Below are 17,158 nucleotides of genomic sequence, written 5' to 3'. Positions count from 1 at the left end.
TTCAGGGGTGTATAATCCTGTACAAGGTTCACTATAAATAATTTAACAGTCAAATGTGAATTTTAAGTTCAAACTTTTATTGCAAAAGTACATTTGATTATATTCCTTCAATTTCAAGTTTAAACAGTACATTTATCCTACATCTATTACAAACATTTCTGATACATGTAATGAATTAAAGAATTTATCGTTGATACAATGACAATCGATCTTGTGAAGTGAATCCTAATCCCGGATCCTAATACTTAATTGGAGCTTAAAATTGACTAGAATGTGTTCCTGTAAAAATATTAAGAGACTTTACATTATAGGCTGGACCAACACTATAAATGTTTCAGGCTTATATTCTAATCAGAATAAAGTTTGAGTGATAATAGCAAAGATTATGAACATATGGAAAAGTTTGCCACTTTTCTTGGAAATTTCTTAAATCTTAAATCAACAAGGTCTTAAATGCTCATGAAATAAAGAAACTTAATTTCTCTTCATTTATGAAAAGTACTTAATTTCTCAGCCCTTTAGAAATCTATTAGAAAGGCCTATTCAGTGGTTTGCTCATCCAGAGGATCGTAAAAATCATCAAAATTCCGATTTTGGCACATTCGTTAGCATCATAGATGCGCTAACATAGCCTGCTAGTGAGTATAGGTAATCAAAAGCAGATTGTTAACAGACAAAATAAGACATTTTACATGAATCTGCATTTTATGATTTTTTGAGAAATTAGCTACATATATGTGATTGGACACTACGAATGAGCCATAAACTCATTGTATTGTGAGTTACAGTGCAAAAATGCGTGAAGGTCGTATTCATAGGTGTCTCAATTCGGTGCGACAAGTATCTTATCAAACACTGTTTAAACCAATCAATAATCCTATTGCTGAAGAGGCTTCTACCTATTTCTATGGAGTCTTTGTTTGCTTTGGCTAAATCCTGTTCAAGTGGTGGATAACAAAGCATTGTATTTTGTCTAGGTATGTATAACCAACAATTAACAATGGGAGGACATTCCTGAACCGCGATGACTTGGGGATGATTTGAAATGACCGCCAATTATGACTGTTTGATATTTATTACCAGAAATGTGGTAAAAGAGACACACATACATGTAGAAGGGAAAAAAGGTACAATTTTGTTGAAGGAACAGAGTTCAACAAACCATAACCCCGCTTCTGGATATCGTTTGAAGTCAAATGATATACCATTTTAAAGCTTATGATATATATTTTCTAAACATGAAATAAAACAAAATTGACCGGGGGCCGAGTTTACGGCTCGATTCATGGTGTCCAATCACATATTTGAATGGGGCTTCAGGTTTGTCAATACTGCTGTGTTTAATTCAAAAATACCTAATGATAATTTTATTCTTTACTTTTAGTTCAATTCATATCATTTTATTTATCACCAAACATTCTTTCAACAAATTAGACAACTATAATTTCTAAAAGTTTGCAGCAATGTCTGATTAAAACTTTTACATAAATATTTACTTTTACTATAAATATTATAGCAGGTGAAATTATCATGGATTTGTGTGTAACTTGTATGAATATAAGGCCTAGTGACTCGATCAATAGCCTCATCCCCATGATTACTTCATTGTTGATGAGATTTTAGTATCATATTATAGATCCTATTAATGTTATTATTAATCATGATGAACGCATATCCTGTTGGAACTCAAAATTATACTGATGTGTATTTAATTATAGTAAAATGGTCACAGAGATCGAGTTTATATAATTAGTGACAGTAAAAGTATATATACTTAAGATATTGAATGCAACATATCTTGCATAATGGCTCACTGTAATACTGAACAATTCTGATTTTGGAATCTACCAGTTTATTGATCACGAAAGCCCGAGTAAAAAATCCGACTCTGTACTTTGGCTTTTAAGCAGAACTTTACCCCGAGACTTTGCTCTCTAGAACACACTCTCAATCATACGAGTTTATCAATCCAATTTAACCATTCTACAGTCCATGCACTAAGCATGGTAGTATAATACACGCTAGATGTACGTCCATCCACCAACTTGCGCGCCAACACAAGCTAACAGAAAAGCACCGCATATGCCATAGCTAGTTGTGTAGCATGTATAGTATTAGTTAATGGTAATGGCATGTGCCCGGAGGATTTAAACCATAACGAGATCTTGGCGACCAATCACAAGCCAGATACATTGAAAGATGCATTACATCATGGCCAATTTTAGTTAGGCCAGAAATTGGCCTAGCTTTACATAGAGGCCTGTGTTAAAAATGTTAACCGCAAGTCAAAGTAAGTAGTCCACTCGGAAAGCTAACAAACAGAGGGAGTGCGTTGCAGGGTCTTAGCTAGCTACCCGTCTGGCCGTCATTTTAGACGGGCAGTTTGCTCCTGGGACAGGCAAATTTAATGCCTTTGACAGATGCTATATTATAAATTGTATGTTTTGAGAAGCTAATTGAACTTTTTAGTAGACCCAATTTGTATAACAAGGCCATATAAACACATATTTGAACTTTTTGAACCCCCAATGGGCTATAGATGTCTGGTAAATGTTTTAAAGGTCAAATTAGGACAGGCAATTTTATTCAAATGACGGGCAACCCTCAATTTCTAGCTAAGACCCTGGTGCGGTGACTGAAAAGATCAGATGTGAATCAATTGCACACAAATTAAATACAAATCAGTGTTTTATGTAATAACCAGAGTAAGCAAAATGAGCCTAAAATGGGCAATTGGACTACGGAGAAGTCCAGGTTGGCCCAGGAATTTCCCTTTGATGAAATTGAGACATGCAGAAACATTCTGTAACCTCCTACTATACTGATAGGACTGTCAATACTCATTATTAATTCAGGCAAGTTGATGGGAACGACAAATGGAATTACATCACATGTATCCTAGGTCTAGAAAATAGGTGTCATTAGCTGCAATTTTGCTTCCTACATGTTATAACAAGAAAACATTTCTTCCTATCCTATAGATCTCTTAAGATTTTCCACCTGAAGATTCCTATGGATCTTCCATCAGAAGAATCCTATGGATCTTCCACCACCAGAAGAATTTCTATGAATCTTCCACCTCCTGATTCCTGTGGATCTTCCACCTCAAAATTCCTATGGTTATTCTGCCTAAAAAGATTCCCATGGATCTTCCACCTGAAGAATCCCAGGGTATTTTCTTCCCCTTTGATTCACATGCTTAAGATAAAATGTGTGAATGTATCTAAACCTTAACTGATTAACAACAAGAAAAGGTTCCTATGGAAGATTCCCGATTATTCTTTTCTTTTGACAAGTCAGGAGTTAAAATATGATTATGTCATATTTTAGCTGGAATCAACCACAATACTGAAAATAATTCTATTTTGCCAGAATAGTTATATGACACATGAAAATTTAAATTCTGAGTTTGGTATTTTTTGAAAATGCATACAAATAAGGCAAAAATAATAGCAACACAAAAGTAATCCATTTTAGGAAAGAGACACACAATATTAAATTGGCCTATATACAATCATTGATTGTTTGGTGTTGGTGCAGTGCAGACAAAATAGTGCAGAAACCTAACCCCTTATAAGTTATAAAAGGAGTGCTAATTGAATCATTGTGCTTATGCAAAACTACTAAGAACAGAGATGATTTTCATTTTGGACTTTACTAAGTCCAGATTAATTTTAAACTTGAAATTAAATTCACTTTGTGTAACAAGTATGATTTTGAATGTCCAATTTATTATCCATTCCAAAAGGAGCACCCCCCTTCCAAGGCTATATGATTAGGATTTGGACTAAGGTTAGGAATTGATATAGGATTAGGGTTTGCCTGTTAAGGGTATGTTAGGGTTAAGGTTTGGATTAGGGTTAGGTTAGGGTTAGGATTAGGATTAGGGTTAGGATTAGGGTTAGGATTAGAATTACGGTTAGTGTTATGGCCCATGTTTAGGGTTTAGGGTTATAGGGTACCGTATGTAGGGGGGTCTGCAATTACCTTGGATAAAATACAGTTGTTTGTGTGGGTGTGTGTACATCTGTACAGGTACATGTATGGCTATGTGAATATAGGCCTGTGATTCATATGAAGAATGTGCATGGTCTTTTTATAGTACAAGGACAAATTGGCCAATGCCAGAGGCTATATGCATACCAATGTGTGTACATCTACAAATGAGAAATTTTTGGTGGTTTGCTTTTCATTGCAAATTGCAGTCATTTGAAATTATCGCAGTTTTTTTTTTTTCTTCTTCTTACACACAAAATGGCGTTTAATTTTACTCGCAACATTACGCGTCTGGTAAAGCCGTGAAATTGTGCCTATTTAGAGGATATCTCATCATTTGTATAATGTACATCATCACTATACTTGTCCATGTTATCAAAGATATGGCTATATGCAGCTGTGAATTTCAGCCCCCCCTTATGGCCAGGGTACCACGGGATGGGTGGCTGGGACTTATACCAGGGCTAAATTTCAAAAATGTTAAAACTCCCGGCCAAGTCCCGGACCGACGGGAAACAACACATGGCCGGCCCTACAGGGCCAAATTTTGTGTCAATGCCCGCCTGTTATAATAAACTGCCCGGCTATTTTTTCCGGGTACTCTGCACTGCAGCCAGGGGTTGGAGTGGGTCAGGGACTCAGGGTTTCAATTGACAAGTGCATTATCAACAGTCTTCATTTTCACGTGCATGAAATCTATAAGCTTAACTACTGAACATACGGGCCTATGCACCCCCCAATCATAATTACTCACATCACTAGTATCACAGGGTCAGGCTTTCAATTGACAAGTGCATTATCAACAGCCTTGCATTTTCACGTGCATGAAATCTATAAGCTTAAATACTGAATATACAGGCATATGTACCCCCCCTCAGCACACACACACAATCATAATTACTCACATCACTAGTATCACAGGGTCAGGCTTTCAATTGACAAGTGCATTATCAACAGTCTTCATTTTCACGTGCATGAAATCTATAAGCTTAACTACTGAACATACGGGCCTATGCACCCCCCCACAATCATAATTACTCACATCACTAGTATCACAGGGTCAGGCTTTCAATTGACAAGTGCATTATCAACAGCCTTGCATTTTCACGTGCATGAAATCTATAAGCTTAAATACTGAATATACAGGCCTATGTGCCCCCCCCCCTCAGCACACACACACAATCATAATTACTCACATCACTAGTATCACAGGGTCAGGGTTTCTAGTGACAAGTGCATTATCAACAGCATTGCATTTTCACGCATGAAATCTATAAGCTTAACATACAGGTCTATACCCCCCCACAAACACACAATCATAATTACTCACATCACTAGTATCACAGACATTCAAATTCCATCATGAAATCTATTCGCTTTCACAGTACACTGATTTTCAAGTTCAAACGCTAGCTCTTCAAAGGTGCTGAATTCGACCATCGTGCAAATCGCCAGATATCGTATTCAGGAAATTAACATAAGGGCGCACATCACTGAAAATGATGCCAGTTTTTCTCTATAAAAATGCTAATTAAAATCATTTAAACAATTTTTGATATCTGCCATCTGTGATACACTTGTAGGATTTAATATTACTAATCATTACCAATCCAAATTTATGCAAATTTCTGCTCATTTTAATGCTTACTTTTAGAATCTATGTTTTTTCTTAGAATAAAAATAAATTAAGATTTGTTCCAAGTCTACCATGTTACAATACTGATAATTCAATAAAAAAACTTTTTAGACTGCAACAAGTCTGTCCTAAAACATTGTATTTATTTGGATAATGAATTGGAAATTCAAAATCATATTTGCTACACAAAGTAAAATTATTTGAAGTTTGAAATATATAGTGGACAAAATAAAGTCCAATTTGAAAGAATTGAATGTTCTAAGGTGTATGGCTCAAGGCTTGGATAGCAGTTATCCATGTTTGACCAATGCATGCATGGATAGCCCTAGTGAAATGGAGATTGGATAGCTCTTATCCATAGTGCTGAGTGACCAGCATGGATAATTGCTATCCATTTTGCCTCTCAGTTTACATGTGTTTGGCCCAAGGCTTGATAGCTCTTATCCATCCCAGTGCTGACCAGCATGGATAATTGCTATCCATTTTGCTTGTCAGATTACATATTACAACAGAGATGATTTTCATTTTGGACTTTACTAAGTCCAGATTAATTTTAAACTTGAAATTAAATTCACTTTGTGTAACAAGTATGATTTTGAATGTCCAATTTATTATCCATTCCAAAAGGAGCACCCCCTTCCAAGGCTATATGATTAGGATTTGGACTAAGGTTAGGAATTGATATAGGATTAGGGTTTGCCTGTTAAGGGTATGTTAGGGTTAAGGTTTGGATTAGGGTTAGGTTAGGGTTAGGATTAGGATTAGGGTTAGGATTAGGGTTAGGATTAGAATTACGGTTAGTGTTATGGCCCATGTTTAGGGTTTAGGGTTATAGGGTACCGGATGCAGGAGGGGTCTGCAATTACCTTGGATAAAATACAGTTGTTTGTGTGGGTGTGTGTACATCTGTACAGGTACATGTATGGCTATGTGAATATAGGCCTGTGATTCATATGAAGAATGTGCATGGTCTTTTTATAGTACAAGGACAAATTGGCCAATGCCAGAGGCTATATGCATACCAATGTGTGTACATCTACAAATGAGAAATTTTTGGTGGTTTGCTTTTCATTGCAAATTGCAGTCATTTGAAATTATCGCAGTTTTTTAATTGCAACTTCCTACACACAAAATGGCGTTTAATTTACTCGCAACATTACGCGTCTGGTAAAGCCGTGAAATTGTGCCTATTTAGAGGATATCTCATCATTTGTATAATGTACATCATCACTATACTTGTCCATGTTATCAAAGATATGGCTATATGCAGTTGTGAATTTCAGCCCCCCCTTATGGCCAGGGTACCACGGGATGGGTGGCTGGGACTTATACCAGGGCTAAATTTCAAAAATGTTAAAACTCCCCGCCAAGTCCCGGACCGACGGGAAACAACACATGGCCGGCCCTACAGGGACAAATTTTGTGTCAATGCCCGTCTGTTATAATAAACTGCCCGGCTATTTTTTCCGGTACTCTGCACTGCAGCCAGGGGTTGGAGTGGGTCAGGGACTCAGGGTTTCAATTGACAAGTGCATTATCAACAGTCTTCATTTTCACGTGCATGAAATCTATAAGCTTAACTACTGAACATACGGGCCTATGCACCCCCCAATCATAATTACTCACATCACTAGTATCACAGGGTCAGGCTTTCAATTGACAAGTGCATTATCAACAGCCTTGCATTTTCACGTGCATGAAATCTATAAGCTTAAATACTGAATATACAGGCATATGTACCCCCCCCCCTCAGCACACACACACAATCATAATTACTCACATCACTAGTATCACAGGGTCAGGCTTTCAATTGACAAGTGCATTATCAACAGTCTTCATTTTCACGTGCATGAAATCTATAAGCTTAACTACTGAACATACGGGCCTATGCACCCCCCCCACAATCATAATTACTCACATCACTAGTATCACAGGGTCAGGCTTTCAATTGACAAGTGCATTATCAACAGCCTTGCATTTTCACGTGCATGAAATCTATAAGCTTAAATACTGAATATACAGGCCTATGTACCCCCCCCCCTCAGCACACACACACAATCATAATTACTCACATCACTAGTATCACAGGGTCAGGGTTTCTAGTGACAAGTGCATTATCAACAGCATTGCATTTTCACGTGCATGAAATCTATAAGCTTAACATACAGGTCTATACCCCCCCACAAACACACAATCATAATTACTCACATCACTAGTATCACAGACATTCAAATTCCATCATGAAATCTATTCGGCTTTCACAGTACACTGATTTTCAAGTTCAAACGCTAGCTCTTCAAAGGTGCTGAATTCGACCATCGTGCAAATCGCCAGATATCGTATTCAGGAAATTAACATAAGGGCGCACATCACTGAAAATGATGCCAGTTTTTCTCTATAAAAATGCTAATTAAAATCATTTAAACAATTTTTGATATCTGCCATCTGTGATACACTTGTAGGATTTAATATTACTAATCATTACCAATCCAAATTTATGCAAATTTCTGCTCATTTTAATGCTTACTTTTAGAATCTATGTTTTTTCTTAGAATAAAAATAAATTAAGATTTGTTCCAAGTCTACCATGTTACAATACTGATAATTCAATAAAAAAACTTTTTAGACTGCAACAAGTCTGTCCTAAAACATTGTATTTATTTGGATAATGAATTGGAAATTCAAAATCATATTTGCTACACAAAGTAAAATTATTTGAAGTTTGAAATATATAGTGGACAAAATAAAGTCCAATTTGAAAGAATTGAATGTTCTAAGGTGTATGGCTCAAGGCTTGGATAGCAGTTATCCATGTTTGACCAATGCATGCATGGATAGCCCTAGTGAAATGGAGATTGGATAGCTCTTATCCATAGTGCTGAGTGACCAGCATGGATAATTGCTATCCATTTTGCCTCTCAGTTTACATGTGTTTGGCCCAAGGCTTGGATAGCTCTTATCCATCCCAGTGCTGACCAGCATGGATAATTGCTATCCATTTTGCTTGTCAGATTACATATTACAACAGAGATGATTTTCATTTTGGACTTTACTAAGTCCAGATTAATTTTAAACTTGAAATTAAATTCACTTTGTGTAACAAGTATGATTTTGAATGTCCAATTTATTATCCATTCCAAAAGGAGCACCCCCCCCCTTCCAAGGCTATATGATTAGGATTTGGACTAAGGTTAGGAATTGATATAGGATTAGGGTTTGCCTGTTAAGGGTATGTTAGGGTTAAGGTTTGGATTAGGGTTAGGTTAGGGTTAGGATTAGGATTAGGGTTAGGATTAGGGTTAGGATTAGAATTACGGTTAGTGTTATGGCCCATGTTTAGGGTTTAGGGTTATAGGGTACCGTATGTAGGAGGGGTCTGCAATTACCTTGGATAAAATACAGTTGTTTGTGTGGGTGTGTGTACATCTGTACAGGTACATGTATGGCTATGTGAATATAGGCCTGTGATTCATATGAAGAATGTGCATGGTCTTTTTATAGTACAAGGACAAATTGGCCAATGCCAGAGGCTATATGCATACCAATGTGTGTACATCTACAAATGAGAAATTTTTGGTGGTTTGCTTTTCATTGCAAATTGCAGTCATTTGAAATTATCGCAGTTTTTTTAATTGCAACTTCCTACACACAAAATGGCGTTTAATTTACTCGCAACATTACGCGTCTGGTAAAGCCGTGAAATTGTGCCTATTTAGAGGATATCTCATCATTTGTATAATGTACATCATCACTATACTTGTCCATGTTATCAAAGATATGGCTATATGCAGCTGTGAATTTCAGCCCCCCCCTTATGGCCAGGGTACCACGGGGATGGGTGGCTGGGACTTATACCAGGGCTAAATTTCAAAAATGTTAAAACTCCCGGCCAAGTCCCGGACCGACGGGAAACAACACATGGCCGGCCCTACAGGGACAAATTTTGTGTCAATGCCCGTCTGTTATAATAAACTGCCCGGCTATTTTTTCCGGGTACTCTGCACTGCAGCCAGGGGTTGGAGTGGGTCAGGGACTCAGGGTTTCAATTGACAAGTGCATTATCAACAGTCTTCATTTTCACGTGCATGAAATCTATAAGCTTAACTACTGAACATACGGGCCTATGCACCCCCCAATCATAATTACTCACATCACTAGTATCACAGGGTCAGGCTTTCAATTGACAAGTGCATTATCAACAGCCTTGCATTTTCACGTGCATGAAATCTATAAGCTTAAATACTGAATATACAGGCATATGTACCCCCCCCTCAGCACACACACACAATCATAATTACTCACATCACTAGTATCACAGGGTCAGGCTTTCAATTGACAAGTGCATTATCAACAGTCTTCATTTTCACGTGCATGAAATCTATAAGCTTAACTACTGAACATACGGGCCTATGCACCCCCCCCCACAATCATAATTACTCACATCACTAGTATCACAGGGTCAGGCTTTCAATTGACAAGTGCATTATCAACAGCCTTGCATTTTCACGTGCATGAAATCTATAAGCTTAAATACTGAATATACAGGCCTATGTACCCCCCCCCCCTCAGCACACACACACAATCATAATTACTCACATCACTAGTATCACAGGGTCAGGGTTTCTAGTGACAAGTGCATTATCAACAGCATTGCATTTTCACGTGCATGAAATCTATAAGCTTAACATACAGGTCTATACCCCCCCACAAACACACAATCATAATTACTCACATCACTAGTATCACAGACATTCAAATTCCATCATGAAATCTATTCGGCTTTCACAGTACACTGATTTTCAAGTTCAAACGCTAGCTCTTCAAAGGTGCTGAATTCGACCATCGTGCAAATCGCCAGATATCGTATTCAGGAAATTAACATAAGGCGCACATCACTGAAAATGATGCCAGTTTTTCTCTATAAAAATGCTAATTAAAATCATTTAAACAATTTTTGATATCTGCCATCTGTGATACACTTGTAGGATTTAATATTACTAATCATTACCAATCCAAATTTATGCAAATTTCTGCTCATTTTAATGCTTACTTTTAGAATCTATGTTTTTTCTTAGAATAAAAATAAATTAAGATTTGTTCCAAGTCTACCATGTTACAATACTGATAATTCAATAAAAAAAACTTTTTAGACTGCAACAAGTCTGTCCTAAAACATTGTATTTATTTGGATAATGAATTGGAAATTCAAAATCATATTTGCTACACAAAGTAAAATTATTTGAAGTTTGAAATATATAGTGGACAAAATAAAGTCCAATTTGAAAGAATTGAATGTTCTAAGGTGTATGGCTCAAGGCTTGGATAGCAGTTATCCATGTTTGACCAATGCATGCATGGATAGCCCTAGTGAAATGGAGATTGGATAGCTCTTATCCATAGTGCTGAGTGACCAGCATGGATAATTGCTATCCATTTTGCCTCTCAGTTTACATGTGTTTGGCCCAAGGCTTGGATAGCTCTTATCCATCCAGTGCTGACCAGCATGGATAATTGCTATCCATTTTGCTTGTCAGATTACATATTACAACAGAGATGATTTTCATTTTGGACTTTACTAAGTCCAGATTAATTTTAAACTTGAAATTAAATTCACTTTGTGTAACAAGTATGATTTTGAATGTCCAATTTATTATCCATTCCAAAAGGAGCACCCCCCTTCCAAGGCTATATGATTAGGATTTGGACTAAGGTTAGGAATTGATATAGGATTAGGGTTTGCCTGTTAAGGGTATGTTAGGGTTAAGGTTTGGATTAGGGTTAGGTTAGGGTTAGGATTAGGATTAGGGTTAGGATTAGGGTTAGGATTAGAATTACGGTTAGTGTTATGGCCCATGTTTAGGGTTTAGGGTTATAGGGTACCGTATGTAGGAGGGGTCTGCAATTACCTTGGATAAAATACAGTTGTTTGTGTGGGTGTGTGTACATCTGTACAGGTACATGTATGGCTATGTGAATATAGGCCTGTGATTCATATGAAGAATGTGCATGGTCTTTTATAGTACAAGGACAAATTGGCCAATGCCAGAGGCTATATGCATACCAATGTGTGTACATCTACAAATGAGAAATTTTTGGTGGTTTGCTTTTCATTGCAAATTGCAGTCATTTGAAATTATCGCAGTTTTTTTAATTGCAACTTCCTACACACAAAATGGCGTTTAATTTACTCGCAACATTACGCGTCTGGTAAAGCCGTGAAATTGTGCCTATTTAGAGGATATCTCATCATTTGTATAATGTACATCATCACTATACTTGTCCATGTTATCAAAGATATGGCTATATGCAGCTGTGAATTTCAGCCCCCCCCTTATGGCCAGGGTACCACGGGGATGGGTGGCTGGGACTTATACCAGGGCTAAATTTCAAAAATGTTAAAACTCCCGGCCAAGTCCCGGACCGACGGGAAACAACACATGGCCGGCCCTACAGGGACAAATTTTGTGTCAATGCCCGTCTGTTATAATAAACTGCCCGGCTATTTTTCCGGGTACTCTGCACTGCAGCCAGGGGTTGGAGTGGGTCAGGGACTCAGGGTTTCAATTGACAAGTGCATTATCAACAGTCTTCATTTTCACGTGCATGAAATCTATAAGCTTAACTACTGAACATACGGGCCTATGCACCCCCCCAATCATAATTACTCACATCACTAGTATCACAGGGTCAGGCTTTCAATTGACAAGTGCATTATCAACAGCCTTGCATTTTCACGTGCATGAAATCTATAAGCTTAAATACTGAATATACAGGCATATGTACCCCCCCCCTCAGCACACACACACAATCATAATTACTCACATCACTAGTATCACAGGGTCAGGCTTTCAATTGACAAGTGCATTATCAACAGTCTTCATTTTCACGTGCATGAAATCTATAAGCTTAACTACTGAACATACGGGCCTATGCACCCCCCACAATCATAATTACTCACATCACTAGTATCACAGGGTCAGGCTTTCAATTGACAAGTGCATTATCAACAGCCTTGCATTTTCACGTGCATGAAATCTATAAGCTTAAATACTGAATATACAGGCCTATGTACCCCCCCCTCAGCACACACACACAATCATAATTACTCACATCACTAGTATCACAGGGTCAGGGTTTCTAGTGACAAGTGCATTATCAACAGCATTGCATTTTCACGTGCATGAAATCTATAAGCTTAACATACAGGTCTATACCCCCCCACAAACACACAATCATAATTACGCACATCACTAGTATCACAGACATTCAAATTCCATCATGAAATCTATTCGGCTTTCACAGTACACTGATTTTCAAGTTCAAACGCTAGCTCTTCAAAGGTGCTGAATTCGACCATCGTGCAAATCGCCAGATATCGTATTCAGGAAATTAACATAAGGGCGCACATCACTGAAAATGATGCCAGTTTTTCTCTATAAAATGCTAATTAAAATCATTTAAACAATTTTTGATATCTGCCATCTGTGATACACTTGTAGGATTTAATATTACTAATCATTACCAATCCAAATTTATGCAAATTTCTGCTCATTTTAATGCTTACTTTTAGAATCTATGTTTTTTCTTAGAATAAAAATAAATTAAGATTTGTTCCAAGTCTACCATGTTACAATACTGATAATTCAATAAAAAAACTTTTTAGACTGCAACAAGTCTGTCCTAAAACATTGTATTTATTTGGATAATGAATTGGAAATTCAAAATCATATTTGCTACACAAAGTAAAATTATTTGAAGTTTGAAATATATAGTGGACAAAATAAAGTCCAATTTGAAAGAATTGAATGTTCTAAGGTGTATGGCTCAAGGCTTGGATAGCAGTTATCCATGTTTGACCAATGCATGCATGGATAGCCCTAGTGAAATGGAGATTGGATAGCTCTTATCCATAGTGCTGAGTGACCAGCATGGATAATTGCTATCCATTTTGCCTCTCAGTTTACATGTGTTTGGCCCAAGGCTTGGATAGCTCTTATCCATCCCAGTGCTGACCAGCATGGATAATTGCTATCCATTTTGCTTGTCAGATTACATATTACAACAGAGATGATTTTCATTTTGGACTTTACTAAGTCCAGATTAATTTTAAACTTGAAATTAAATTCACTTTGTGTAACAAGTATGATTTTGAATGTCCAATTTATTATCCATTCCAAAAGGAGCACCCCCCTTCCAAGGCTATATGATTAGGATTTGGACTAAGGTTAGGAATTGATATAGGATTAGGGTTTGCCTGTTAAGGGTATGTTAGGGTTAAGGTTTGGATTAGGGTTAGGTTAGGGTTAGGATTAGGATTAGGGTTAGGATTAGGGTTAGGATTAGAATTACGGTTAGTGTTATGGCCCATGTTTAGGGTTTAGGGTTATAGGGTACCGTATGTAGGAGGGGTCTGCAATTACCTTGGATAAAATACAGTTGTTTGTGTGGGTGTGTGTACATCTGTACAGGTACATGTATGGCTATGTGAATATAGGCCTGTGATTCATATGAAGAATGTGCATGGTCTTTTTATAGTACAAGGACAAATTGGCCAATGCCAGAGGCTATATGCATACCAATGTGTGTACATCTACAAATGAGAAATTTTTGGTGGTTTGCTTTTCATTGCAAATTGCAGTCATTTGAAATTATCGCAGTTTTTTTAATTGCAACTTCCTACACACAAAATGGCGTTTAATTTATTCGCAACATTACGCGTCTGGTAAAGCCGTGAAATTGTGCCTATTTAGAGGATATCTCATCATTTGTATAATGTACATCATCACTATACTTGTCCATGTTATCAAAGATATGGCTATATGCAGCTGTGAATTTCCAGCCCCCCCCTTATGGCCAGGGTACCACGGGATGGGTGGCTGGACTTATACCAGGGCTAAATTTCAAAAATGTTAAAACTCCGGCCAAGTCCCGGACCGACGGGAAACAACACATGGCCGGCCCTACAGGGACAAATTTTGTGTCAATGCCCGTCTGTTATAATAAACTGCCCGGCTATTTTTTCCGGGTACTCTGCACTGCAGCCAGGGGTTGGAGTGGGTCAGGGACTCAGGGTTTCAATTGACAAGTGCATTATCAACAGTCTTCATTTTCACGTGCATGAAATCTATAAGCTTAACTACTGAACATACGGGCCTATGCACCCCCCAATCATAATTACTCACATCACTAGTATCACAGGGTCAGGCTTTCAATTGACAAGTGCATTATCAACAGCCTTGCATTTTCACGTGCATGAAATCTATAAGCTTAAATACTGAATATACAGGCATATGTACCCCCCCTCAGCACACACACACAATCATAATTACTCACATCACTAGTATCACAGGGTCAGGCTTTCAATTGACAAGTGCATTATCAACAGTCTTCATTTTCACGTGCATGAAATCTATAAGCTTAACTACTGAACATACGGGCCTATGCACCCCCCACAATCATAATTACTCACCTCACTAGTATCACAGGGTCAGGCTTTCAATTGACAAGTGCATTATCAACAGCCTTGCATTTTCACGTGCATGAAATCTATAAGCTTAAATACTGAATATACAGGCCTATGTACCCCCCCCTCAGCACACACACACAATCATAATTACTCACATCACTAGTATCACAGGGTCAGGGTTTCTAGTGACAAGTGCATTATCAACAGCATTGCATTTTCACGTGCATGAAATCTATAAGCTTAACATACAGGTCTATACCCCCCCACAAACACACAATCATAATTACTCACATCACTAGTATCACAGACATTCAAATTCCATCATGAAATCTATTCGGCTTTCACAGTACACTGATTTTCAAGTTCAAACGCTAGCTCTTCAAAGGTGCTGAATTCGACCATCGTGCAAATCGCCAGATATCGTATTCAGGAAATTAACATAAGGGCGCACATCACTGAAAATGATGCCAGTTTTTCTCTATAAGAATGCTAATTAAAATCATTTAAACAATTTTTGATATCTGCCATCTGTGATACACTTGTAGGATTTAATATTACTAATCATTACCAATCCAAATTTATGCAAATTTCTGCTCATTTTAATGCTTACTTTTAGAATCTATGTTTTTTCTTAGAATAAAAATAAATTAAGATTTGTTCCAAGTCTACCATGTTACAATACTGATAATTCAATAAAAAAAACTTTTTAGACTGCAACAAGTCTGTCCTAAAACATTGTATTTATTTGGATAATGAATTGGAAATTCAAAATCATATTTGCTACACAAAGTAAAATTATTTGAAGTTTGAAATATATAGTGGACAAAATAAAGTCCAATTTGAAAGAATTGAATGTTCTAAGGTGTATGGCTCAAGGCTTGGATAGCAGTTATCCATGTTTGACCAATGCATGCATGGATAGCCCTAGTGAAATGGAGATTGGATAGCTCTTATCCATAGTGCTGAGTGACCAGCATGGATAATTGCTATCCATTTTGCCTCTCAGTTTACATGTGTTTGGCCCAAGGCTTGGATAGCTCTTATCCATCCCAGTGCTGACCAGCATGGATAATTGCTATCCATTTTGCTTGTCAGATTACATATTACAACAGAGATGATTTTCATTTTGGACTTTACTAAGTCCAGATTAATTTTAAACTTGAAATTAAATTCACTTTGTGTAACAAGTATGATTTTGAATGTCCAATTTATTATCCATTCCAAAAGGAGCACCCCCCCCCCTTCCAAGGCTATATGATTAGGATTTGGACTAAGGTTAGGAATTGATATAGGATTAGGGTTTGCCTGTTAAGGGTATGTTAGGGTTAAGGTTTGGATTAGGGTTAGGTTAGGGTTAGGATTAGGATTAGGGTTAGGATTAGGGTTAGGATTAGAATTACGGTTAGTGTTATGGCCCATGTTTAGGGTTTAGGGTTATAGGGTACCGTATGTAGGAGGGTCTGCAATTACCTTGGATAAAATACAGTTGTTTGTGTGGGTGTGTGTACATCTGTACAGGTACATGTATGGCTATGTGAATATAGGCCTGTGATTCATATGAAGAATGTGCATGGTCTTTTTATAGTACAAGGACAAATTGGCCAATGCCAGAGGCTATATGCATACCAATGTGTGTACATCTACAAATGAGAAATTTTTGGTGGTTTGCTTTTCATTGCAAATTGCAGTCATTTGAAATTATCGCAGTTTTTTAATTGCAACTTCCTACACACAAAATGGCGTTTAATTTACTCGCAACATTACGCGTCTGGTAAAGCCGTGAAATTGTGCCTATTTAGAGGATATCTCATCATTTGTATAATGTACATCATCACTATACTTGTCCATGTTATCAAAGATATGGCTATATGCAGCTGTGAATTTCCAGCCCCCCCCCTTATGGCCAGGGTACCACGGGATGGGTGGCTGGGACTTATACCAGGGCTAAATTTCAAAATGTTAAAACTCCCGGCCAAGTCCCGGACCGACGGGAAACAACACATGGCCGGCCCTACAGGGACAAATTTTGTGTCAATGCCCGTCTGTTATAATAAACTGCC

At 37.5% G+C, this 17,158-nt stretch overlaps 1 protein-coding gene across 3 annotated transcripts in view; it reads right to left on the bottom strand.

The window, feature by feature from the left end:
- Positions 1-17,158, bottom strand: part of LOC140141911 (uncharacterized) — a 60,850-nt gene that overhangs the window by 12,710 nt on the left and 30,982 nt on the right. The gene's annotated exons all lie outside the window — the stretch shown is intronic.

The sequence above is a fragment of the Amphiura filiformis genome, chromosome 20 (genome assembly GCF_039555335.1).
Source record: "Amphiura filiformis chromosome 20, Afil_fr2py, whole genome shotgun sequence".
NCBI lineage: Eukaryota > Metazoa > Echinodermata > Ophiuroidea > Amphilepidida > Amphiuridae > Amphiura > Amphiura filiformis.
Note: the sequence above shows the minus strand (reverse complement) of the source record. Positions and strands in the feature narration are given on the sequence as shown.